Source organism: Hylobates moloch, unplaced genomic scaffold, assembly GCF_009828535.3.
Source record: "Hylobates moloch isolate HMO894 unplaced genomic scaffold, HMol_V3 SCAFFOLD_18, whole genome shotgun sequence".
Lineage (NCBI taxonomy): Eukaryota > Metazoa > Chordata > Mammalia > Primates > Hylobatidae > Hylobates > Hylobates moloch.
Genome location: NW_026652293.1, coordinates 32358813 through 32385718, shown reverse-complemented (window position 1 = coordinate 32385718; position 26906 = coordinate 32358813). Strand labels below are relative to the sequence as shown.

Here is a 26906-nt window from a genome sequence, read left to right as displayed (position 1 = left end):
TATCTCTTGTGGCCAGGCACAGTGTCTCACGTCTATAATTCCAGCACTTTGGGAGGCCACGGAGGGAGGGCTGCCTGAGCCCAGGAGTTCAAGACCAGCCTAGGCAACAAAGGCAGCCCCTGTCTCTACAAAAAAACAAAAAAATTGGCCAGGCATGGTGGCACATGCTTGTGGTCCCAGCTACTCAGGAAGCTGAGGTAGGAAGATTGTTTGGGCCAAGAGGTCAAGGCTCCAATGAGCCATGATGACACCACTGCACTCCAGCCTGGGTAACAGAGTGAGACTCTGTCTCATAAATAAGTAATTATCTCTTGAATCCATCCCTTCCTATCCATTCTAGATGTTACTACTCTAATTTATATTATCTTCCCTGGCTTTGTTTTCTTCAAGTTTCCCCAATGATAACCTTGTATCCATTCTGGCCCTCGTTCAACCCATCTGCTACACAGACAACAAAATAATCTTTCTAAATCTTCAACCAAATAGGCCGGGTGAGGTGGCTCACGCCTGTAATCCTAGCACTTTGGTAGGCCGAGGCAGGTGGATCACAAGGTCAGGAGTTCGAGACCAGCCTGGCTAATATGGTGAAACCCTGTCTCTACTAAAAATACAGAAATTAGCCGGGCATGGTGGTGGGCACCTGGGTCCTAGCTACTCAGGAGGCTGAGGCAAGAGAATCACTTGAACCCAGGAGGTGGAGGTTGCAGTGAGCTGAGATTGTGCCACTGCACTCCAGCCTGGGTGATAGTGCGAGACTCCGTCTCAAAAACGAAAAAAAAAAAGCCCAAATATGCCCAAGTAGCCTACTTTTTTTTTTTTTTTTTTTTTTTTTTTTTTTTGACACGGAGTCTTGCTCTGTCACCCAGGCTGGAGTGCAAAGGCGGGATCTGGGCTCACTGCAATCTCCGCCTCCCAGGTTCATGCCATTCTCCTGCCTCAGCCTCCCAAGTAGCTGAGACTACAGGCGCCAGCCACCACACCCAGCTAATTTTTTGTATTTTTAGTAGAGATGGGGTTTCACCGTGTTAGCCAGGATTGTCTCCATCTTCTGACTTTGTGATCTACCCGCTTCGGCCTCCCAAAGTGCTGGGATTACAGGTATGAGCCACCGTGCCCGGCCTATTATTTTAAATTCTTCATTGGTTCCCCATGCCCTGCTAAAAAAAAACAAAAAAAACAAAAAAAACAAAAAAAAAACTACTTTTTTGAAGTCTTTCATAATCTAGCTCCTATGTCTAAGTATCTACTTCACCTCTTGCCCTCAATTCCTTTCAGCCTACAAAACTAGCATAACACACTATTTGCAATTCCCCAAATTAGATAACATATGTTGCTCCACATACTGCCACACGTTTGTGCCCAGGTTTTCCTCTGCTTAAAACGCCCCTCTCATCTTTATCCATCTGGAGAACTGCTGTTAATTTTTCAATACTAAACAAAAGTGTCACCATTTCAGTCAAGTTTTCCTCGATCTCTCCAGATGGAACTGATCATCTTCACAGAATTCAGTGTATTTACTCATTTACATATTTGCCTTCCCAACCAGTCCTTTAATTCCTTGATGGCACAGATGTCTTATTCCTTTTTCTATATCTAGCACTTAAGCACGGTCTTGAGAGAGTACATGGGTCATGTATTGGACAGATCTCCCAGACAAAAAAATCAACACAGAAACATCAGACTTGGGCCGGGTGCAGTGGCTCACGCCTGTAATCCAGCACTTTGGGCAGCCAAGGCAGGTGGATCATGAGGTTAGGAGTTCGAGATCAGCCTGGTCAAGATGGTGAAACCTCATTTCTACTCAAAAATACAAAAATTAGCCAGGTTGGTAGCTCATGCCTGTAATCCCAGCTACTGGTGAGGCTGAGGCAGGAGAAGTGCTTGAACCTGGGAGGCAGAGGTTGTTGGTGAGCCGAGATCGTGCCATTATGCTCCAGCCTGGGTGACAAGAGTGAGACTCCGTCTCAAAAAAAAAAAAGGAACATCAGACTTAATCTGCACTATAGAACACATGGACCTAATAGATATTTACAGAACATTTCATCCAATAACTGCAGAATACACATTTTTATATTCAGCATGTGGATCGTTCTCAAGCAGAGACCATATGTTCGGTCACAAAACAAGCCTTAAAACATTCAAAAGCATGGAAATAGTATCAGGCATCTTCTCTGACCACAGGGGAATAAAATTACAAATCAATAACAAGAGGAATTTTGGAAACTATACAAACACATGGAAATTAAACAATATACTCCTGAATGGCCAGTAAGGAAATTGAACATTTTATTGAAACAAATAATAATGGAAACACAACATGCCAAAACCTATGGGATACAGCAAAAGCAGTACTAAGAGGACAATTTATAGCTATAAGTGCCTACATCAAAAAAGAAAAACCTTCAAATAAATAACATGATGCATCTTAAAGAACTAGAAAAGCAAGAGCAAACCAAACCCAAAATTAGAAGAAAAGAAGTAATAAAGATCAGAGAATAAATGAATTTGAAAATTAAAAGGAAAAAAGAAAGGAATTCGAAATGAAAACAACACAAAAAATCAATGAAACAACACAAAAGATCAATGAAACAAATGTCAGTTTCTTTGAAAAGATAAGTAAAATTGACAAACCTTTAGCCAGACTAAGAAAAAAAAAAAGAGAAGACTCAAACGAAATCAGAGATGAAAAAGGACACATTATTACTGATACCACAGAAATTCAAAGGATCATGGGTGGCTACTATGAACAACTATATGCCAGCAAATTAGAGTAAATGGGTCAATAAGTGTTGTCAAATGAATAAATGATGCAATGGATTTACAAATATTAGTATGTTCATAAATTGTTATAGAAACTAAGAGGAAACAATTATTACAGCTTAGAATTATCTGACAAGACTTCATGAAAAGCTTTGAACTGAATATTAAATGAAGATAGGAAGAATTTTTTAAAAAAGAGCAATAAAATTTTTCAAAATCTTCTTAAGTAAAATCTACAAAAGGTCAAAACGAATTCTTGGCTGTTTCAATGTATATAACTGTTACACCATATAACAAGAATGTATTCCTGCAGGAAAAAAATTGAGGCTTACTGATTGACAAATCCATTCAACAAATGTATTAGCTTACTATAGGCCTAGATCAAGTTGAAAATAAGAGGATAGCAAGGAGTTAGGGTACAAATACTTCATAATAGCAAGTTTTGGGGTCAAATCTCATTACAACATAATTACAATAAAAATCTCCACATAATTCATATTTATATAAATATTCACTCAACCAATACTTGAGCACCTGGTTACTGTGTTCCTTCAACAATCAAGGGTACAGATTAAGCCCTCTATTATTATAACATTTTTAAATAATTAAGTCAGTTAAACACTCAGTGGAGTTTATCTAACAAGGTTGTTGAATTTGAGTATAAGCACTGGAGATGAAACAGCAAGTAAACAGGCAAAACCTGAGCCCTCGCAGAGATTACATTCTAATGGATGGAAATGAATGATAAACAAGATAAACATGTAAAACATATGATATGCTAGATGACGGGTTAAGACGAAAAATAAAGAAAGAGAGAGGAAAATTTGAGGGTTATAAATTTATTTTATTTTATTCGGACAGTGTCTTGCTCTGTCACCCAAGCTGGAGAGCAGTGGCACAATCATGGCTCATGGCAGCCTTGACCTCCTGGGCTGTGAACCTCACATCTCAGCCTCCCAAGCTGGGAGTACAGGTGTGTACCACCATGTCTGGCTAGTTTTTTGTATTTTTTGTAGAGATTGGGTTTTACCATGTTGCCCATGCTGGTCTCAAACTCCTGGGCTCAAGCAATCTACCCGCCTCTGCCTCCCAAAGTGCTAGGATTATAGGCATGAGCCACTGCACTCGGCTGCGGATTTACAATTTTAAATAAGGCAGCCAGAGAAAGTCTCACTGAGTCACATCGAGATCTGCATGTCAGGGAGCAATCTTGGAATTCAGAGGAAGGTAGTTAAAAACAGAGGGACAGCAAGAACAAAGCAGAGATTAAGGGAGCGAAAGAGTAGCAGATGATAGGAAAGGAGTTTCCAGGGGGGTCAGATTAGGGTTGGCCAACTGCCACTTATTTCCAGCAAAAATCAATACAGCAAAATTTCAATACATTAAAAGAAACCTGATACCTCATCTAGAATTTGCTTTTAAAGAATCTAATCTGGCTAGGCGTGGTAGCTCATACCTGTAATCCTAGTACTCTGGGAGGCTGAGGCAGGAATATTGCTTGATCCCAGGAGTTCAAAACCAGCCTGGACAACATAGGAAGACCTTGTCTCTACAAAATAGTAAAAAATTGGCCAGGCATGGTGGTGTGTGTCTGTGGTCCTAGCTACTTGGGAGGCCGAGATGGGAGGCTTGTTTGAGCCTGAGGTCAAGACCACAGTGAGCCACAATCAAGCCCCTGCACTCCAGCCTGGGCTACAGAGCAAGACCCTGTTGCTTTAAAAAAAAAAAAAAAAAAAAAAAAGGGCCAAGCACAGTGGCTCACGCCTGTAATCCTAGCACTTTGGGAGGCCAAGGCAGGTGGATCACCTGAGGTCAGGAGTTTGAGACCAGCCTGACCAATACAGTGAAACCCCATCTCTACTGAAAATACACAATCTAGCCAGGTGTGGTGGCGTGCACCTGTAGTCCCAGCAACGCAGGAGACTGAGACAGGACAACTGCTTGAACCTGGGCAGTGGAGGTTGTAGCAAGCCGAGATTGCACCATTGCACTCCAGCCTGGATGACAGAGTGAGACTCTGTCAAAAAAAAAAAAAAAAAAAGACGACAAAGAGGAGGAGGAGGAGGAGGAATCTAATCTGTAACACAAACTTAATTTGTTTCTATTTTCAAATTTGCTTTACGACAGATTTTAATAAGTTTTCTTAAATAAGGAGTATACTAAATGAAAGCAGTCCCTCCTAACTCCTAAGGAAGCCCCAAATTTCACACAGAAACCACTCTATGATCTACACAATGACAAAATGCATATAATACTATAATGCAACTTACTTCTAACTCCTTTCAAGAGCCTGCTGAAAATATTTCACTAATCCTAAATATATTTGCCTTTTCTCCAAAAAGCTACAGAAACAAAGATTTTTGCTGCAAGCATCTCACAGGATCTGAATGTTCCAAAGATCAACTGTGATTCTGCTGTCTGCCCGCTGAGAAGTCATTGCTTTGGACCTGGTATCATGAAGGCTCGCTTGAAGTTATCTTCAGTTCATCTGCTTGTTGCTGTGACTTTGTTTGGATATGCAGAATCAAGAGTATTACTGTACTCTTGATTGGCTTCACATCAAAATTAAAGCAATGACAGTTGATGATTTGCATGTGCTTTCTGATGAGGTGTTTCTGAGAAGTGGGTGTCCTGTAACCAACGTGTGGCAAGATTTGTATACATTTTTGTACTCTACAAGTGACTGTGGCATCATATATCAGGGTAAAAGGGTAGGTTATTTTTACATCTATGCTAATATTCACCTCTAGAATGTTACCAAGGCGAGGATTCATATGTATCTCACGTGCTGTTGAGTGAAATGGGTCTTCATGGCAACCTGCAATTTCATTTATCCATCCAAGGCAGGCCAAATCACTGGCTTCGTCCACTTACCAAGACTACCGCTGAAACACTATCAAGTGCTTGAAATCATGCTTCAAAGCTTAAAACGTATTTTTCTTATTTATCCACCAAGATTGATGGGGTCAAGGAAGTACCTAACATTAGATCATTGCACATCCTATGCCTCATTTTTCTTCAATGGGAAACAGAAGGTGAGCTATGTAATGTCATATACGGAGGAACTGCAGCTGCCTGAGGACTTAGAAACAAGAGGCCTAAACTATAGCAATCCTGACAATGGCAGAGTTCTTACTGATAACATGTGTTTGTATTAATCTGCAACTTTAATAAAGCAGACATTTCCTTTTATGACTCCTTTTGCAAAATGTTTTTTAATTATATTGGAATCATATTCAATACGTAATTTTTATTCTGCTAATGGGACTTATTTTTTATAAAGATCAATTGATACATTTTTAAAAAAGATTTGTTCAGAGTAAGTAAGTATGAAATGCAAGCCTTAAAACATTTTTTTTTTTTCTTTTCTTAAGATCTAGTGTCACCCAGGCTGGAGTGCAGTGGCATTATCACAGCTACTGCAGCCTTGACCTCCCCAGGCTCGGGTGATCCTCCCACCTCAGCCTCCAGCTGGGACTACAGGTGCGTGTCACCATGCCTGACTTTTTTGTTTTTTGTAGAGATGGGACAAGATGTTGTCTAGGCTGGTCTCGAACTCCTGGGCTCAAGCAATGCTCCTACGTTGGCCTCCTCACACTGGGATTACAGGCATAAACTACTGCACCCAGCCTAAAACTTTTTTTTTTTTAATCATCAGGGTAGAATTAGTATATATAAGCAAACAATAAAGTGTTCAGATGAAAAATCATGAAGGATATAGATTAAGCACTGTATTATTAAAACATTTTTAAATGATTAAGTCAGTTAAACACTCAATAGAGTTTACCTAACCAGGTTGTTGAATTTATAAAAACTTTTAAACAGGGTAGGTAATCTTATGAGGTAAAGCGCAGGTTGCAACATTCAAACAAAAAATGGGATGAGTTCAGATTACTCCAGTGGTTCTCAAATTGTAGTCCACAGACTCGTGGGAATCCACATCTTAGTATGTATGCCCTTTTCACCATGTTGACAACTGCAGTGAAAGCACAATAGCAATGATGGGTAGAACTGCTTGCACCTTAGCACTAATCAAGGCAGCAATACCAAACAATACTGGTAGTCTTATTCTTCACTGCCATGCACTCTCAGTTGTTCTAAAATGTCAGTTTCATTTGACTGATGAAGCAATAAAAATTATTAACTTTGTTAAATCTCAACTCTTGAGTAAAGCCTTTTTAATATTGTGTGACAAAATGGAAATATGAAGAAGGCACTTCTACTGAATACCAAAGTGTGATGGTATGCAAACTCACCCCTTTTTCCACGTAACTACTGTTGCCTCAAAAAATAGAGGGCCTTAAAACAGAGCACAAATAGCAGGAGAGTCAGAGGAGCTAAGTAGGATACAAGATATGCTTCCAATCCTCCAATAATTGATGACACAGTCTAGAAGACAAATTTGCTGTTATTATTTATATGCCCATCTCTTCAATGATTGTTCTGACAATTGCAATCACTTTGCCATGTTCTAGGAACTATGCCGATCACTAACTATTGAATTGAACCTGAAATAGTAAACTTTTCTGTCAGAAGAATTCAGAGTTCTAAGCCAATGGTTCTAAACTCTTAACAGCAAAACCTCTATTAACAGCAGAATCCCAATAGGAGCTCACAGAAAAGTGCTCTGATTGAAGCAGCATATAGAAAAGTTCAGATACACACATCCCATAAACTTGCCTTCTATCTCCCATTTACCTATTCTCAATGGTGATTCTACAGGCCATCTAATTCAATCATATTTTCCCCCAGGTCTCAACTGATTTATTCTGTTCCCTTTTATACATACACATGCATGTACACACACAACACTCCCTCACAGACTGTTCAGGGGTCCCATTATCCTTCCCCTTCCGTTTCTCTAATTCATATTGAAAGATCTCAGTGAGGCCCCGCCACCAAACCACTTGCCTTTTTCTAATGATCTCTTTCTTTCTTGTCTAATTACACTGACAGTTCCTCTGAAAATGGTGAAGGTGGACATTTTCTTTTGTTTCTGACTTTAATAAAAATTCTCTCAGTATTTCACCATTAAGCCTGATATGAGTTTTTTATTATATTTATATAATTAAAAATAAGACAGACAGTGGGGTTCCTTAACATTATTGTTACTATTGTTCAATGCCAGCCTACTCTTAATTTATTTTCTGGATTTCTTTTTTTATTGTGGTAAAATATACATATTTACCATTTTAGCTATTTTTAAAAGGGTGCAATTTGGTGGCATTAAATATGTCCACACAGTTGTGCAACCATTACCTCCATCCATCTTCAGAAATTTTTCATCTTCCCAAACTGAAACTCTCTACCTATTAAACAGTGATTCCCCATTTCCCCTTCCTCACAGCTTTGTCTCTACAAACTTCCCAATCATATTATTTTACTGCTAAGAATCTCAAATCCTGAAAGGCTGAGTCACTTTTCCAAGATCACCCAGCTGATTACTGGCAGATAAAAGCCAAAAGCAAGCGCTTACTTAGAAAGGAAAACAGCAATCATCTATAACCAAATAGCTTCATTTCCTTTTCTGCCTCAATGCTTTGTTAGCCTTAGTCTAGTGCATGTCTGCAAATGATGGATGGATGGATGGACGGATGGATGGACAAAGATATATACTCATTGTCAACTGGGCGCAGACAGACAGACAGATGTATAAAGATATATACTCATTGTCGGCTCAGTGCAAACAGATAGACAGATAGATAGATGTATAAAGATATATACTCATTGTCGGCTTGGCGCAGTGGCTCATGCCTGTAATCCCAACACTTTGGGAGTCCGAGGCAGGTGGATTACTTGAGGTGAGGAGTTCAAGACCAGCCTGGCCAACGTGTTAAAACCCCGTCTCTACTAAAAATACAAAAATTAGCTGGACATGGTGGTGCATGCCTGTAATCCCAGCTACTCAGGAAGCTGAGGCAGGAGAATCACTTGAACCTGGGAGGCGGAGGTTGCAGTGAGCTGAGATCATGCCACTGCACTCCAGCCTGGGCTACGGAATGAGACCCCATCTTTAAAAAAAAAAAAAAAAAGATATATACTCATTGTCTTTTAAGCAATAAATGTACAAATTCAGTCTGGGCAACATGGTGAAAACCTGTCTCTACAAAAAAAAAATTAGCTAGGTGTGGTGGTGCACATCTATAGTCCCAGCTACTGGGGAGACCAAGGTGGGAAGATGGCTTGAGCCTAGGAGGCAGGGGTTGCAGTGAGCAGTGATTGAGCCACTACACTCTAGCTTGGGCAACAGTGAGACCCTGTCTTTAAAAAAAAAAAAAAAGTAGAAATTTGGGTCATATTCAATATGGTCAATTTTTAACAGGGTGAATAGTGTTGACCATAAATATCTATCCATCTGAAGGCACATCACCAATGGCGTGGCCTAGAGCTTGATTCTTGGTCTTATCCTATTTAACATTTTTTTTTTTTTTAATAATTTAGATGAGGTCTCACTATGTTGCCCACACTGGTCTTAAACTGCTGGGCTCAAGTGATCCTCCCAAAGTCCTGGGATTACAGATGTGAGCCACCACGCCTGGTCCTGTTTAACATTTGTATTAATGATTTGGATGTGGCCATTTATGGCACAATAATGAAATATGTGATGGGTATAAAGAAAATTATGACAGCTGAATCTGCTGGATCAAAGAATCTGTATTCGAAAGATCTAACCAAATTAGAATATTAGAATACTAAACTAAATCATCTCTAATAGACCTAAACTAAAAGAAAATTAATAAATAAAAATAAAATAGGTCAGCACCATTTTGCTGGAGCCTGCAACCGAGTGGGAGTGGAGTGGAGCGGCCATTGTTGCCAACTCTTTCCTCTCTCCCACAGTTTGGTCGGCAGGTTGATTAGGCCGTTGGCCCTCAAGCCAAGACTTGTCTCATATTTAATTCTGGGGAGCACCTCATAAACATGAGTGATGTAGAGGAGAACAACTTCAAGGGCATAGTTAATGTTCATGAAGAAACTGAAGAGTTTTTTCTAAGAATGTTGAAGATAAATCAAGATAAAAGAAGGCTAATGGAAAGTATTAAGGATCAGAAAGTTAAAATTGAATGGGGGAAAAAACTGAACAGAAGATTGGTCAGATAGAAGCACTTGAATTTTTTTAAGGCTATTTTGAATTGTTTGAATTGGGGAAGAATACACAAAGTACAAAAAGTGAAAAACTCAAGAATGAAGAGAAGTAGAAAGCAAAAGTGAAGTAGAATTAAAATAATCTGGAAGAATAAATGGGTCCTAAGTAAATGAGTCTTCACTCTCAGTCAAAATCTCCAACAGGAACTCCTGCTCGTGTAAAATTGGAGAGATGATCAGGATCTTGTAGTCCTTCAAGAGTTTCCAAACACTCTGAATCCCATTCTCGATCAAGATCAAAATGTCAAGGAGGCATTCTCATCAACATTACACACTTGATCCAGATCCCACTCTCGATCCAGATCCCACTCTCACAGGAGACGAAGTAGCTCATATATACCAGAATACTGACAGCGAAGGAGCCGAAGTCATTCTCCAATGTCTAACCGGAGAAGACATACCGGCAGAAGGGCAAATCCAGACCCCAACACTTGCCTTAGAGTGTTTGGCCTTAGTTTGTACACAACAGACAGAGATCTTCGTGAAGTATGTTCTCGATATGGAACTTTGAATGGTGCCAATGTGGTTTACAATCAGCAAACTGGGCGATCTCAAGGATTTGCTTTTGTGTATTTTGAGGGAATAGATGACTCAAAGGAGGCTATGGTAAGGGCAAATAGAAAGGAGCTGGATGACAGAAGAAATTCGGGTGGATTTTTCTATTACCAAGAGAATGCACACACCTACACCAGGCATCTATATGGGCAGAACAACTCATAGTGGTGGTGGCAGAGGTGGTGGTAAAGGCGGCAGTGGAGGTGGTCACAGACGTCGAGATTCTTACTATCATAGAGGATATGATCGTGGATATGACAGATATGAAGACTATGATTACCAGTACAGAAGATGATCACTTTCTCCTTATTATAGTCGATACAGATCTCATTCCTACAGCCCAAGACACTATTGATAATGAAATGGTTGCAATGAAGGACTTTTTTTCCTCTTTATTTTCTTTTTTCTCTCCTTTTTTTAATTCTGGATGTCCCCAAGCTTCTGATTCTTCCTAGTCTTTAAGAAAAAAAATTTTTGGTTTATTTAGTATCTACATTATACTCCTAAAGATGTAATTGTTGTCATTTTGAGTAAACATCTTGAGTATCCTTCCTTCCTTCCTCGCTTTCTTTTCTTCCCTCTGTGGCCCAGGCTGCAGTACACTCGGCTCGCTGCAGGCTCCCATGATTCTCCTGCCCGGGCCTGCGGGTTGCCTGGGATTGCCGGCGCGCGCCACCACCCCTCCCTGGTTTTTCTCCTTTGGCTGGAGGTGCAGTTTCGCCATGTCGGCCAGGCTGGTCTCCAGCTCCTGACCTCGAATGGTCTGCCCGCCTCGGCCTCCCGAGGTGCTGGGACTGCAGACAGAGGCCCGCTCACTCGGTGCTCGGTGTTGCCCGGGCTGGACTGCGGTGGCGTGGTCTTGGCTCGCTGCAGCTTCCGCCTCCCAGCCGCCTGCCTTGCCCTCCCAGGGTGCTGGGATTGCAGCCTCTGCCCGGCCGCCGCCCCGTCTGGGAGGTGGGGAGCGTCTCTGCCTGGCCGCCCATCGTGTGGGTTATGAGGAGCTCCTCTGCCCGGCCGCCCTGGGAGGTGAGGAGAGCCCTGGGAGGTGAGGAGAGCCTCTGCCCAGCCGCCACCCCGTCTAGGAAGTGAGGAACGTCTCTGCCTGGCAGCCCATCGTCTGGGATGTGAGGAGCGACTCTGCCCGGCCGCCGCCCCGTCTGGGAAGTGAGGAGCGCCTCTGTCTGGCCGCCCCGTCTGGGAAGTGAGGAGCACCTCTGCCTGGCCGCCCCGTCTGGGATGTGGGGAGCGCCTCTGCCCAGCCGCCTCCTCTGGGAGGTCTACCACAGAGGCCAGAAGCAATGTGGGGGCTGGACGTGGTGGCTCACGCCTGTAGTCCCAGTACTCTGGGAGGCCGAGGCAGGTTGATCACTTGAGGCTAGGAGTTCGAGACCAGCCTAGCCAACATGGTGAAACATATGAAAAATACAACTGACAAACCAACCAACCAACCAAGCGACAACAAAACAGGTCTACCCTGGAGTCGTACTCCAATTTTTTCTATTTCCCTCCCTTTCTGATCCTTTATCCCACTTTCTTTTTCTTCCTCTTCCTTCTCCTTCTTCTTTGTCAAATAGAGGATTGAGTTATTATCATTGATCCATACAAAGTCTCTCTCTCATTTATTTTCTTTAATTCCCACCCCCCATTTCTATTCCCCGTCTTCCCATGGGCAACCTTCCTAATATGTTTGATATGCATCTTTTTGTTTGTATGTACTTTTAGAAAATGTTTATTGTTTTGTGTGCAAAAAAAAAAAAAAAAGAAATACCTGAGCCTGGGTAATTTATTAAAAAAAAAAAACAAAAAAAAACAAAACCATCTTGAGTATAAAAGCAACCCTAGTGTTATACTCCGTAAATTTTTTTTTTGCTTTTACTAACATAAACTCCTAGCTAATCAAATAAGAAATTATCTTTTTAAAGCTTCTTTTGTGTTAGATATTGTATTAGAGATCTGCATTTATGAATAACTCCTTTTTAAACTTTCTTTTGAGGAAGACAGTAACACATAAAGTAGTTCAGTCATGTCATGTTTGGGGTGGCATGGAACAGTCAAGCAGTTAAGTGCAGAAAGTTTGAAGCTATAAAAGAAAACACTTGGACATTTCTTTTGAAGAATGGAATTTTTGAGCCCTAAAAATTAAGTCATTTTTTAGAGATAAAAAGCTTGCAGACTCCTATGAAACATGTATTTAAAATACATCTGTTAAAACTTTGGCTAGGCACGGTGGCTCACACTGGTAATCCTAGCACTTTGGGAGGCTGAGGCAGGCAGACTACCTGGGCTCAAGAGTTCAAGACCAGCCTGGGCAACATGGCAAAACTCTGTCTCTACTAAAAATACAAAAAATTAGCAGGGCGTGGTAGTGCCTGCCTGCTGTCCCAGCTATTCAAGAGGCTGAGGCAGGAGAATCGCTTGAACCCGGGAGGCGGAGGTTGCAGTGAGCTGAGATCGCGCCACTGCTCCAGCCTGGGTGATAGAGCAAGACTCTGTCTCCAAAAAAAATAAAATACATCTGTCAAAACTTAAAAACTAAAGTGTGATTTCTTTGTTAAATTTATTGAAGTTTAAGTATTCCCTTAATCAGTGAAGGACAACCCTTATTTATTACCTAGAGCAACTATATAATTTGCTGTTAGAAATTTTGGTATTGGAACTATGGATAAGCAGGTTATCATATAGTATAGAATCCTCAGAAGATACATGTGGGGAAAAGTAGTCTCCTTTCAAATAAAAGTTAATTTATTTGAAAAAATAAAATAAAAAGACCCAAACTACTGAATTGTCTGTCATAGAAAAAGTCATCAGGAAACAGGCTAATGCAATCTCAAACTGCGCTAGAAAATGTCCAGAATAAGGAGAGTGGGGATTATAATGTTCTATGCTATACTGATCAACTGCATGGTTCATTTCAACCAACATTCCCTGGACACCTACTATGTGCCAGACCACACTGAAATATTGTTTTCAATTTCAGTTAATATTACATATTAACAAACAAAAACATATTCAAGAGAAAATAAGAAAAATGTCTAAAAGGTTTTTATTCATAAAGAATCAAAGCAACTTAGAAAAATGTTACCAAGGCCGGGCACGGTGGCTCACGCCTGTAATCCCAGCACTGCGGGAGGCTGACGCAGGCGGATCACGAGGTCAGGAGATCAACACCATCCTGGCTAACACGGTGAAACTCCGACTCTATGGACTATTCCTTTGAATGTATTGGTAATGTGAAGGTCATGAGAGCAGCACATGAGGCGTGTCACAAGGGCTGGGGTGTCAGCGTGGTGGTTGGAGTAGCTGCTTCAGGTGAAGAAATTGCCACTCGTCCATTCCAGCTGGTAACAGGTCGCACATGGAAAGGCACTGCCTTTGGAGGATGGAAGAGTGTAGAAAGTGTCCCAAAGTTGGTGTCTGAATATATGTCCAAAAAGATAATGTTGATGAATTTGTGACTCACAATCTGTCTTTTGATGAAATCAACAAAGTCTTTGAACTGATGCATTCTGGAAAGAGCATTCGAACTGTTGTAAAGATTTAATTGAAAAGAGAAAAATAAAATCCATCCTATCGTGATGTGATGGGAGCAGCTTAACAGGCAGGGAGAAGCACCTCCAACCTCACAGCCTCGTAGAGCTTCACAGCTACTCCAGAGAACAGTGTTATGTGTGTAATTCATGAATCTCTATAATCAAGGACAACGATAATTCAGTCATGAACCTGTTTTCTGGACGCTCCTCCAAATAAATAATTGCTAGCTTATTAAGGAATATTTTAACATAAAAGTAATTTCTACAAAAGAAAAAAAAAGAAAAGAAACCCGACTCTACTAAAAATACAAAAAAAATAGCCGGGCATGGTGGCGGGCGCCTGTAGTCCCAGCTACCCGGGAGGCTGAGGCAGGAGAACGGCGTGAACCTGGGAGGCGGAGGTTGCAGCGAGCTGAGATCGCGCCACTGCACTCCAGCCTGGGTGACAGAGCAAGACTCCATCTCAAAAAAAAAAAAAAAAGAAAAAGAAAAATGTCATCAAAATCATCCTAACAATAATACCTAACATTTGCTTATTACATGTGGCAGCCATGGAGGTATGTCGCTTATATCAACCTTTAAGAAATAACTTTCCAATAAGCTTCTAGGTGCACAGTTAGCCGACAGCCTCCTACTGCAGTCCCTTCAGGATGCCCAGCTTTCAAGCTGAAGTCACACTCTTCCTGGGCAGGCCCACCCAATGACTGCTCATAACATAGGCACTAAGGCCTGGCCATTTCTGTCCAATGCAGGACTCCTTTAATGAACAATTTTTGTTCGACTCTTCACTGTGTTGTCTGAGACTCTGTCAGACCTGCATCGCACTCTGAGACTCTCCCTGACAATTGTGCCTCCTCCCCCTTTCCTTTCGCAGAAGTCCTCTCCTACTTCATATATCTCTTATAGTCCTGTCTCAGCAGCTGCTTCCTGAAGGATTCAAACTGGCACAGCTGGTACTAGAAATTGACTGAGAAAGGAGGTAAGATGGGGCTTAGGAACTAGATAACTTACTGCCCAACTGACAATGAAGCTCTCATCCCAGGTGGTACGTGAGGCATGATAGGCCCTGGCACAAGCTGGTGGCCCAAGTGTTAACACACAAGTTATGACTTGGGAGAATGTTCCCAGAGAGGAACACTCAAACTGGTGTAAAGATTCAGATATTTGGGAAGGGGAACATAAAACATACAAGAATAGCCGGGCGCAGTGGCTCACGCCTGTAATCCCAGCACTTTGGGAGGCTGAGGCGGGCGGATCATGAGGTCAGGAGATCGAGACCATCCTGGCCAACATGGTGAAACCCCGTCTCTACTGAAAATACAAAAAATTAGCCGAGCATGGTGGCAGGCGCCTGTAGTCCCAGCTGCTCGAGAGGCTGAGGCAGGAGAATGGCGTGAACCTGGGAGGCAGAGCTTACAGTGAGCCGAGATCACGCCACTGCACTCCAACCTGGGTGACTCAGTCTCAAAAAAAAAAACAAACAAAAAAAAAACAAGAACAATAAAGTTGGCTAGCTGTTAGATTGCCCAGGCTCCCTAGAAAGGGCAGCTAACAAACAACTGAAAACTAAGCGTGAAGGTCAGAGGGCTCTTTGGTAGCTGACAAACAGGTCCTTATCACCTACGAAGGGAGGCAGTAAAAGATGAAGAACAAACTCAGGATGGCTACAGACCACTGCTTCACGGTGGCTGAATGCTCAGCCAAGGCAGGTTTGTTATGCCAAGGTCAGGATCCTGATTTGGAAAACATAGAGGCCTGATAGACAGGTTAGAGATAGATGGCTGCCCCCAAAGATTGTCATTTCCAAATCCTTTGAACTCTGAGTCTTCAGGGATGAGTTAGCACTCCCTGCTGTGCAGAAGCACACTTCAGAGGTCTGTCATCTGCAAGGCAACACAGGGGCTCCCTCAGGATCTGTCCCTATCTGGATTCCTAGATGCCATGATAATAGCTAGTGCTAACCCTGCCAAGGACATCTTGGACCTCATAAAGGAGAACAGGGACTATAATCCCCAAAAGAATGGCAAGAATTAGCCAGGGTACCAGCAGGACTGGCAAAAACCACAGTGCTAGATTTTCAAGGTGCTTAATCAAGCAAGCAGGAACATTAGACTGACTAAGGTCAAGTTTACTGGTTGAGAAAGGGGCTGTCTCAGGATATGAGAATTAACACTGTGGCAGGGACCTGGGAGATGGTATAAACTTGCTGTCAGGGTGGCTCCTAGCAGCCTGGAGAAAATGATGGCCCAACCTAAGTCAGGCTGAAATGACTGAATTGACATAGCAGAGAGCAGAGGACAGGATTAAAAGGCTCAGGAAAGTGGGTATGATAGAGTTGTGTATACCATGTGAGGAGAGAAGACCATTCATCAAAGCCATCAGGAATATACTGGGGAGAGAGGCACCAGTATCACTAAGTTCAGTGGTGGCGCTCCTCTAAAGGAAAGGCTCATTGTTAGCAATAGGGGCCAGGTGGTGGCACTTAAACACCAGAAGCTAGTAAACTCTTACCATTATGATTCATGCAGAAAGACAGCCAATAAGACTTAACTTTCAGGGAGCTGTGGAGATAGTTAAGAGAATACGGTGCAGGCTGGGCACTGTGGCTCATTCCTGTAATCCCAGCACAATCTGGGAGGCTGAGGTGGGTGGATCACTAAGGTCAGGAGTTCAAGACCAGCCTGGCCAACATAGTGAAAACCCCCGTCTCTACTAAAAATACAAAAATTAGCCGGGTGTGGTGGTGGGCACCTGTCATCCCAACTACCAGGGAGGCTGAGACAGGAGAATCACTTGAACACGGGAGGTGGAGGTTGCAGTGAGCTGAGACCACACCACTGCACTACAGCCTGGGCAACAGAGACTCCATCTCAAAAAAAAAAAAAAAAAAAAAAGAGAATATGGTGCCATAAGGAAAAAAACAGACAGGTAGTCAAAATCAGTGCTGCTTAATATATACAATCAAAACAAGGCAAGAATTGGATAAGCAGGAGGCTGAGGGTGATTACACCAATAAAAACCTACCATGCCTTTCCCAGTTCCTGGACCTGAGCCAGTTTTCAGATCTAAACTCATATATATATGTAAAATTATTCCCAAGTCCATCCCGAAAGGAACCTATGGCCATTTACTCAGGCAACTATAAAGTGGGGAAAGGAAAATACCCAGACATTTCAAAGACTATGGGTCACAGAGTCTGACTTGATGGTGGTATACAGAAACATGGAGCATCATTGTGGCCCTATTATAGCAGTAGAAATACAGGAACCAAGTAATAAATGGAGTCCTGGCCAAAGTCTATCTTTTAATGGGTCTACTGGTCCACAGACCTACCCAGCAGTCACTTCCCCAGTCCCTCAATGTATAAATGGGATTGGCATACTTGGCAGCTGGGGTAACTCCCACCCCGGGTCTTTGACCTGAGGAATAAGAGCTAACAGACACAGAACGGCCAAGTGAAACCTTCTGAAAATAGCTCTCCATCCCCTGGGTGTAAATCAAAACCAAAATTGTGTAGGGGGCAGAGGTAAAGGGGATGGCAATGATTAGTGTCACCTTTAAGGATCTCAAAGATTCAAGGGCAGTAGTCCCTAAATATATCCATGTAATTCAAAAGTCTGGCCCCTGCAGGAACCAGTTGGATCTACCACAAGCTCAAACAAGTAGCAGCCATGACCACATTGCCATGCTAGATGTAGTATGTTTGTTGCAGCAGATAAATATAGCCTTGGGTACACGGCATGCAGCCATTTATATGGCAAGTAAGTTCCTTTCTATCCTAATCAGAAAAGAGGATCAGAAGCAGTTCACTTTCACAATGAACAAACAATAAAATGCATTCATGGTTTTGCTTAGGGGCTATGTTAACTCTACTCTATCATAATACAGTCTGCAGAGATCTAGACTCAGAACAGCATATAGATCCACTACGTCAGTGATACATGCTGATCTTGCAAGATGCGCAAGAGGTGGCTAACATACTGAAAGACTTGGTGAGGTACATGTGTTCCAAAGAGAGTAAAGAAAAACCCTACAAATATTCAGGGATCTACCATTTCAGCGAAGTTTTAAGAGTTCAGTGGTGGCAATCATGCCAACACATCCCCTCCAAAGCAAAAGACAAATTGCTGCATCTTGCATCCCCGACTACAAAAAAGGAAGCACAATGTCTGGTAGGCTCCTTCAGATTCTAGAAGTAACACATTCTATACCCAGGAATACTGCTGTGGCCCATATACTGGTTGACATGAAAGGCTGCCAGTACTGAGTAGGGGCAACAACTCTGCAGCAAGTCCAGGCTGTAGCGCAAGCAATCTCTATGCTGTTGGAGGTACCAATGGTGAGAAAAGATGCAGTGTAGCGTTTATAGCAAGGAAGAGAATCAAAATGCAGGCCCCTAGAGTTCTGCAGGAAGGCCATGCTATTAGAAAAACAGCTCCTGGTGTGCAACTGTGTCCTATTAAGAGATACAATGCTTCATCACTGGGCACCATGTGTCCAGACTTTCCATAATGATCTGCATTCACTAGGACTCGCCAGGTCATAAAGCCAGGTGAGCATAGCAGCAATACATTATAAGATAGGAATGGCACATCAAGGATCAAAATGAAACAGAACCAAAAGGCACAAGGAGACTGCTATAAGCAGGCAGCCAAGACTTCCCTGGCACTCACCATACCAGCACCATTTCCTCAGCTCACATTTATAGCTGTTTGGGGTATCCTATAAGACCAATTTAAGAAGGAGAAAAAAGCCAAAGTTTTGCTTATAAGTAGGTCAGCTCAGTATGTGAATGCAAGCTGAAAAAAACAACGGAGTTCATTATAGCCACACTTAGGGGTGACCTTGACAATGAAAAGGGAAAATCTTCTTAACAGACAGAGCTTTGAGTCGTGCACTTGGTTATGAATTTTATGCAGAAAGAAAAGTGGCCTGGGGTGAGAATATATAGACTCACAGGCAATGGCAAGTAGACTGGCCAACTGGTTAGAGGCCTTTAAGAAGGACAAAGGCAAGAGGTATGGGTGGAGGCAAATGAATGAACATATGGGAGTGGGTGGAAAGTATGAAAATCTTTGTTTCATGTGTTAATGCCCACCAGAAAGTATCCAATACAGAAGAGCCAATGAACAGCCAAGGAGACAAAATGACTCAACTAGCTGACCAAAAGTCACCCAGAAGTGGCAAGATGGGGACATAAATGGAGAGGTCACTGTGGCAGAAATTGAGATGGAAGCAGAGAAGGAGACATGGACTCCCATTTACCAAGGCCAACTCTGAACATCCAACCTATGAGCAACAAAGACCAAAAACAAGCCCCCATATAGCATTATGCCTCAGGCAGACCAACAGACTATTAAGTGGCAAGCTGACTACACTGTGCCTCTTCCATCTTGGATGGGCCAGTGATTGATCTTCACAGGATTAGACGCTTATTCCAGGTATGGGTTTGCCTTTCCTGTCCAGAGACCTAGCCAGTATCACTAAATATGGACTTATACGGCACTTAATCAACAGACATGGAATCCAGCCAAGGGAATCACTTCACAGTGAAAGATTTGTGGCAGTAGGCCCATAACCATAAGCTCCAGCAGTTATATCCATAACAGCTCCATACAAAAGGACCAGTCTTAGAGAGTATTGGAATGGTCTGCTGAAGGCACAGCCAATGTACTAGCTCAGAGACAAAAACGGTGTGCTATCCTCTTGTATGCAGTACATGCACTGATTTAGAGCTAGGATCCCAGTAAGAATACATGGGTCTGAGAACCAAGAAGTGGAAAGGGAAATAGCCCCTACTTGCCATCATTCCCAATGATCTACTTTGTGCTTCCCATCTCTGCAATGTGGGGCTCTGTGGAGTTAGAAGTCCTGGTACCCAAAGCGGGCACACTTTTGCCAGGAGACACATGAAAGGTCACAGTGAACTACAATTTACAGCTGCAGCCTGAATATTGAGTATTCCTTGTGTCCAAGGACTAGAAAGCAGTAAGACGAATGCCCATCTTGGCAAGATTAATTAACCCTCATCCTCAGGAGGAAGTAGGGCTGCTGTTACACAAAGGGAACAAGAAGGAATATGTGTGGGACTCAGATGATTCCCTAGAATACCACTTAATACTCCCTGCCCAGTAGTGACTATGAATGGACAAATGCAACCACTCCAGTCTCAGACTCCTCAGAAATGAGGGTTTGGGTCAAACCACTAGGTAAACAACCAACACCAGCAGAAATGATAGTTGAGGGCAAGGGCAATTTAGACTACATAGTGGAGATGGCTCTAGAACCTTGTGGCTCTGAGACCAGCTACGGTGATGAGCCTGAGGCCTGTCTCACTAATCTCTTTCTACATTTCCTCCCTTGGAGGAGCTGCTCTCAGAAACTGTGAAGATATGGATCTGTGCATCATGAGAAATGGACTGTAGCAATCACTTGGATCTTCCTTCAAAAAAGAATTGCCATTCAGGTCCAAGAAGTTTGGTTAGCTAACAGCCTCCAGCTGCAGCATGTTCAGAATTGATCTCAGCTTCCCAGTCATGACCATGCTCTCCTTGGGCAGCTCTAGCCAGTGACTAAACATGGTGGGTGTACTAAAATCTGGCCATTTCTGCCCATGCAGGACTCCTCTAACAGGCAATATGTGCTCTGAAGTTCCCTGTTAGGTTGACTGAGCTTTCAGATCTGCATCACAGACTGAGGCTCTCCCTAGCCAATTCTGCTTTCTCCCCATTTCCTTTCATAGGCATTCCATCGCATAAAACCTCTTGCACTACTACATCCATTTCAATGTCTGCTTCCCAGGGGACCTGAACCAATACACTATGTAATTAGCTATTTACATGTAACTGTTCATTTAACCCACTGATGTATTATTGTTAGTCCCATTTTACAGGTGAGAAAACTGAGGCACAAAGAAGTTATTAACTTGCCCAAGATCACAAAGTGAAAGGAGAATTAAATTTGAACCCAGACAGTTTGACTCTAGAGCCTGTAATTTAATCACTATGCTGGGAGAGACAGGATACTGTCTTGTCATCTTTAGATATTAAGAGTGATTATTTATTCTGTGTAATTTTAAAGAGTAAAAGAGCAAAAGGATATACACTAGAGGAAAAGCTAGATTTTTGGCTGAATATAAAAAGAAATAATACTGCTAATAGTCTAATAACGTGCAGAATGAGCACCTTCAGGAAGTAATCAGGGCCTATCATCTGAGAGTTCAAAGTCTTGGATATGGTGAGGGTGAGACTTTAAAAAACAGATAAAAGTTGACCTACAACAGTAAAAGGTGTTAATTACTAAGGCCTACGTGGAAAAAAAGGGTTCCACAACCAAATAAGTTTGGGTAATATAACCAGGCACAGTGGCTCATGCCTGTAATCCCAGTACTTTGGGAGGCTGAGGCAGGTGGATCACCTGAGGTCAGGAGTTCGAGATCAGCCTGGCCAACATGGTGAAATCCCATCTCTACTAAAAATACAAAAATTAGCCGGACATGGTGGTGCATGCCCGTAATCCCAGCTAATCAGGAGGCTGGGGCAGGAGAATTGTTTGAACCTGGAAGGCAGAAGTTGCAGTTAGCCAAGATGGTGCCGCTGCACTCCAGCCTGGGTAATAAGCAAAACTCCATCTCAAAAAAAAAATTGGGGTAATACATAGCTGAACAAAGTTAAACAAGTTTCTTCTATTCTTCAGTCTTTAGAATACTAATGTGCATTTGCAAACTTCTACCTGAGGGATATAGTAAGCTGAAAACCCAAACTTATTTGACTAAAGAACATTTCCTTGCTCCTAGGGAACATACTGTAGAAATCCTGGATGGGCCCGGAGCGGTGGCTCATGTCTCTAATCCCAGCACTTTGGGAGGCCGAGGCAGGCGGATTACTTGAAGTCAGGAGTTCCAGACCAGCCTGACCAACATGGTGAAATCCTGTCTCTACTAAAAATACAAAAAATTAGCCAGGTGTAGTGGTGGGTGCCTGTAGTCCCAGCTACTCAGGAGGCTGAGGTAGGAGAATTGCTTGAACCCGGGAAGCGGAGGTTGCAGTGAGCCGAGATCACACCACTGCACTCCAGCATGGATGACAGAGCGAGACTCCATCTCAAAAAAAAAAAAAAAAAAAAAAAAAGAAAAGAAAAAACACACATACACACACACATAGACACATGACAAGATTCACAGGATGGGCCGGGCGCGGTGGCTCACACTTGTAATCCCAGCACTTTGGGAGGCCGAGGCGGGCGGATCACGAGGTCAGGAGATCGAGACCACGGTGAAACCCCATCTCTACTAAAAATACAAAAAAAAGTTAGCCGGGTGTGGTGGCGGGCGCCTGTAGTCCCAGCTACTCAGAGAGGCTGAGGCAGGAGAATGGCGTGAACCCGGGAGGCGGAGCCTGCAGTGAGCCGAGATTGCGCCACTGCACTCCAGCCTGGGCGACAGAGCGAGACTCTGTCTCAAAAAAAAAAAAAAAAAAAAAGATTCACAGGATGAAAAAAGTGTGGACTTTCTAGTCAGAGATATATGAGCTTGATATATAAGTCTGAATCATGAATGTGGGCTTAAGCTTAGGAAAAGCAATAAAATTCTCCAAGCCTCAGTTCCCTCAGCTGTAAAATGCATAATAATACAATGACCTTATAATATCCTTAGTAAGAGTTAGAAATAACATATGTGAAACACTTACCAGAAAGATGGCACACTATAGGGAAAGCTTTTATATTCCACAAAAAGTAATACAAGGTAAAAGAATCAAGGAAAACTCCATAAACCTGGAATCTTGGAAGAACCGGATGCAAAAACAGGAGTGAGGAAGATCAGCTTGCAACCAAATCATGAAGGCTGTATGCCAGGTTAAAGAATCTCAACCTTGCTTTTTAAACACTGAGCAGAAATTTCCAAGAGTGACCTCACAATAACTTCAAAAATAATTTACCTAGGCTACTACTACTAAAAAAAAAAAAAGACAATTATCACCAGAATCACAAAAAGGCCTACATGATGTATTGTGAAGTTCAAGTTTCAAACTGGCAGTGTTTTATTTTAATTACCTTTTAGGAACTGTTTCTCCTGCTCAACTGAAAATGAAAAATGGAGACTAAAGTTTGTATAAATCCTGACAGGGTGTTTTTACAAAATTTTGACATTGCTTGTTCTTTTTTTTTTTTTTTTTTAAGACAGGATGTTCCCCTGTTGCCCAGGTTGGAGTGCAGTGGCGCGATCTCGGCTCACTGCAGCCTCCCCTCCGGGTTCCCAGGTTCAAGCGATGCTCCTGCCTCAGCCTCCTGAGTAACTGGGACTACAGGGGTCCACCGCCACGCCCAGTCAATTTTTTTTTTTTTTTTTTTTGAGACAGAGTCTCGCTCTTTCGCCCAGGCTGGAGTGCAGTGGCGGGATCTCGGCTCGCTGCAAGCTCCGCCTCCCGGGTTCACGCCATTCTCCTGCCTCAGCCTCCCAAGTAGTTGGGACTACAGGCGCCCGCCACCGCGCCTGGCTGATTTTTGTATTTTTTAGTAGAGACAAGGTTTCACCGTGTTAGCCAGGATGGTCTCGATCTCCTCACCTCGTGATCCACCCGCCTCGGCCTCCCAAAGTGCTGGGATTACAGGCATGAGCCACCGTGCCTGGCCCTATCTATCTATCTATCTATCTATCTATCTATCTATCTATCTAATCTATCTTATCTATCTATCTAATCTATCTTATCTATCTATCTATCTATCTATCTATCTATCTATCTATCTATCTATCTATCTATCTATCTATCTATCTATCTATCTATCTATCTATCTATCTATCTATGTATCTATCTATTTAGAGATGAGGTCTCACTATGTTGCCCAGGCTGGAGTGCAGTGGCTATTCTCAGACATGATCCCACCACTGATCAGCATGGGAGTTTTGAGCTGCTCCATTCCCAACCTGGGCCAGTTCACCCCTCCTTAGGCAACCTGGTGGTCTCCCACTTCCAGGAGGTCAACCCCTCCCAGGAGGGTCACCATACTGATGCCAAACTTAGTGCAGACACTGATCAGCATAGCACACTACAGCCCAGAACTCCTGGGCTCAGGCAATCTTCCCATCTCAGCCTCCCAAGTAACTGAGACTACAGGCACATGCCACCACACCAGTTTATTTTAATAAAGAGAATTTTGAGATAGACTCTGTTGGGCTATGAAACAAATCATAAAAATATGTACAATTTACTCTTTCTTCATTTTAATAAAATGAAATCTCACAGATAAACACCAAACTTTAATCATGAAAGGTTAGAAAAGAACCAAACTATATTGCAAACAGAAATGCATACCTTTTCATTAATCCTACCAAAAAGGCTCCAGAACTTCTGTTTTTGTAACTTTATACGGAAACTATACCATCCAAAGGAACTAAAGGATTGTATAATAAACCAGAACAAGTCTTTCAGTTCAAAATCACCACTACAGGCTGGGCACAGTGGCTCACACCTGTAATCCCAGCACTTTGGGAGGCCAAAGCAGGTGGATCACGAGATCAGGAGTTCAAGACCAGCCTGGCCAAGATGGTGAAACCCCGTCTCTACTAAAAATACAAAACTTAGCCAGGCATGGTGGCGGGGCATACCTTGAATGAGTAACGAAAACATCAGGTAATATTCTACATACAAGACAATGACATTTGTATTTATATAAAATTATGTATCATTGAGAGGTAACGGCAATTCTTAAAATCTTTCATGCCTGACTGCCTAGAAATGTTAATATGAAACTAGACTGTAAATTTTTAGAAACGTTTCAGTAGAGTTAAAGAAAAACTAAACTTAGGCATTACAATTGCCTTTTCTTAAGAAATATTCATATTGCCCAGGCGCGGTGGCTCACGTCTATAATCCCAGCACTCATTCAAGGTATTAAAGCCTTCCTATGAGGTTTTTTAGGACACAGTTCAAAGTCAGCAATAATTACTTGCTAATGTTTCTAAACTTTTTTTCAAACCAGTTAGGAAATACTACAGGGAACCACTGTTTGAGTAAACAAAGTGCAAGTTTTAGACCGTCATTCTACATGTTCGAGATCAGCCTGGCCAACACAGCAAAACCCCATCTCTACTCAAAATACAAAAATTAGCAGTGTATAGTGACAGGCGCCTGTAGCAACAGCTACTCGAGAGGCTGGGTCAGGAGAATTGTTTGAACTGGGAGGCGGAGGTTACAGTGAGCCAAGATCACACTACTGCACTCTAGCCTGATTGACAGAGCGAGTCTGTCTCAAAAAAAAAAAAAAAAAAATTCTTATTATGACGGGGGACAGTGGCTCTTGCCTCTAATCCCAGCACTTTGGGAGGGAGGTCATTCGACACCTGCCTGGCCAACATGGTGAAACCTCCGAATAAAATTACAAAATTACCCAGGATGGTGGCAACCTGTAGTCCTAAAAAAAGAAAGAAAGAAATATTCATATTAATAGAAGACCGCTTTTTATATAGCTGAAGTCCTCACACCACCGTTCCTATCACCACCCAATGTGGTTAATCAGTTCTATCCACCAGAGTTCACTGTTTACTAAACAGGAAACTAGAAAGTTTACAGCTTTTTTTTTTGTTTTTGAGATGGAGTTTCGCTCTTCTTGCCCAGGCTGGAGTGCAATGGTGCAGTCTCGGCTCACTGCAATCTCTGCCTCCCTGGTTCAAGCAATTCTCCTGTCTCAGCCTCCCAAGTAGCTGGGATTACAGGTATCCACCACCATATAGCCTTGTATTTTCAGGAGAGACGGAGTTTCACCATATTGGCCAGGCTGGTCTCCAACTCCTGACCTCAGGCAATCAGCCCCCTCAGCCTCCCAAAGTGCTGGGATTACAGGCGTGAGCCACAGCGCCCGGCCTACAACTTTTATCCTCAGGCCAAAAACATTCCTTATCATCAAAGAATCTGGCAATGTATCTGCAAGTAAAAGCTTCAACAATTTACCTAATGACTGTAAATAAAAGTTATTAACCAGGAGCATGGTGGCTCATGCCTGTAATCCCAGTACTTTGGGAGGCTGTGGGTGGATCATCTGAGGTTAGTAGCTCCAGACCAGCCTAGCCAACGTAATGAAACCTCGCCACTACTGGGAAAAAAAAAAAAAATTAACGAACCGCAAATAGAGCCTTATGTTACCACTTCACACTCATTAGGATGGTTATAATAAAAAAAACAGAGAACAAGTGTTGGTGAGGACTTGAAGAAATTGGAACCTTCATACAATGCAGGTGGGAATGTAAAAAGGTGCAGCTACTTTGTAAAAACAATCTGATAGTTTCTCAAAAGGTTAAACATACAGCTACCATTTGGCCCAGCAATTCCATCCCTATAAATACCCAAGAGAAATGAAGGCATATTTCCACACAATAATTTGCACACGAATGTTCACAACAACATTATTTATAGTAGCCAAAAAGCGGAAACAGCCCCAACTGATGAATAAATAAAATGTGGTATTTCCATACAATGGAATATTATTCAGCAATAAAAAGAAATGAAGTACTGACACTTGCTATTGAACCCTAAAACTATTATGCTAAGTAAGAGAAACCAATCATATATCTATGATTCCACTTACATGAAATGTCCCGAATAGATAGGCAAATCCATAGAGGCAGAAAGTACATTAGTGGTTGCCTAGGGCTGGGAGGATTAGGGAGATCCTGGGAGTGACTGTTCATGGACACAAGTTTCTTTTTGGAGTGATTAAAATGTTCTAAAATTAGACAGCAGTGATGTTTGCACAACTCTGTGAATATATAATACTGTTCTAACTTTTCCAGTTCCGTAAATGGGCTATTTACCATAATTTAAAAGAAAAATATAAGTACTAATTAATTTGTAAAATAGAAAATACTTTATGCGTTGAGTATCTCTTATCTAAAATACTTGGAACCAGAAGCATTTGGGACAG

The 26906-nt window shown here is 42.3% G+C and overlaps 1 protein-coding gene and 1 pseudogene across 2 annotated transcripts in view; one reads left to right on the top strand and one right to left on the bottom strand.

Annotated features, from left to right (window-relative positions):
- Positions 1 to 26906, bottom strand: part of ZFYVE9 (zinc finger FYVE-type containing 9) — a 211203-nt gene that overhangs the window by 179377 nt on the left and 4920 nt on the right. The window lies entirely within an intron of this gene.
- LOC116458063 (transformer-2 protein homolog alpha-like) lies at positions 9682 to 10816 on the top strand (annotated as a pseudogene).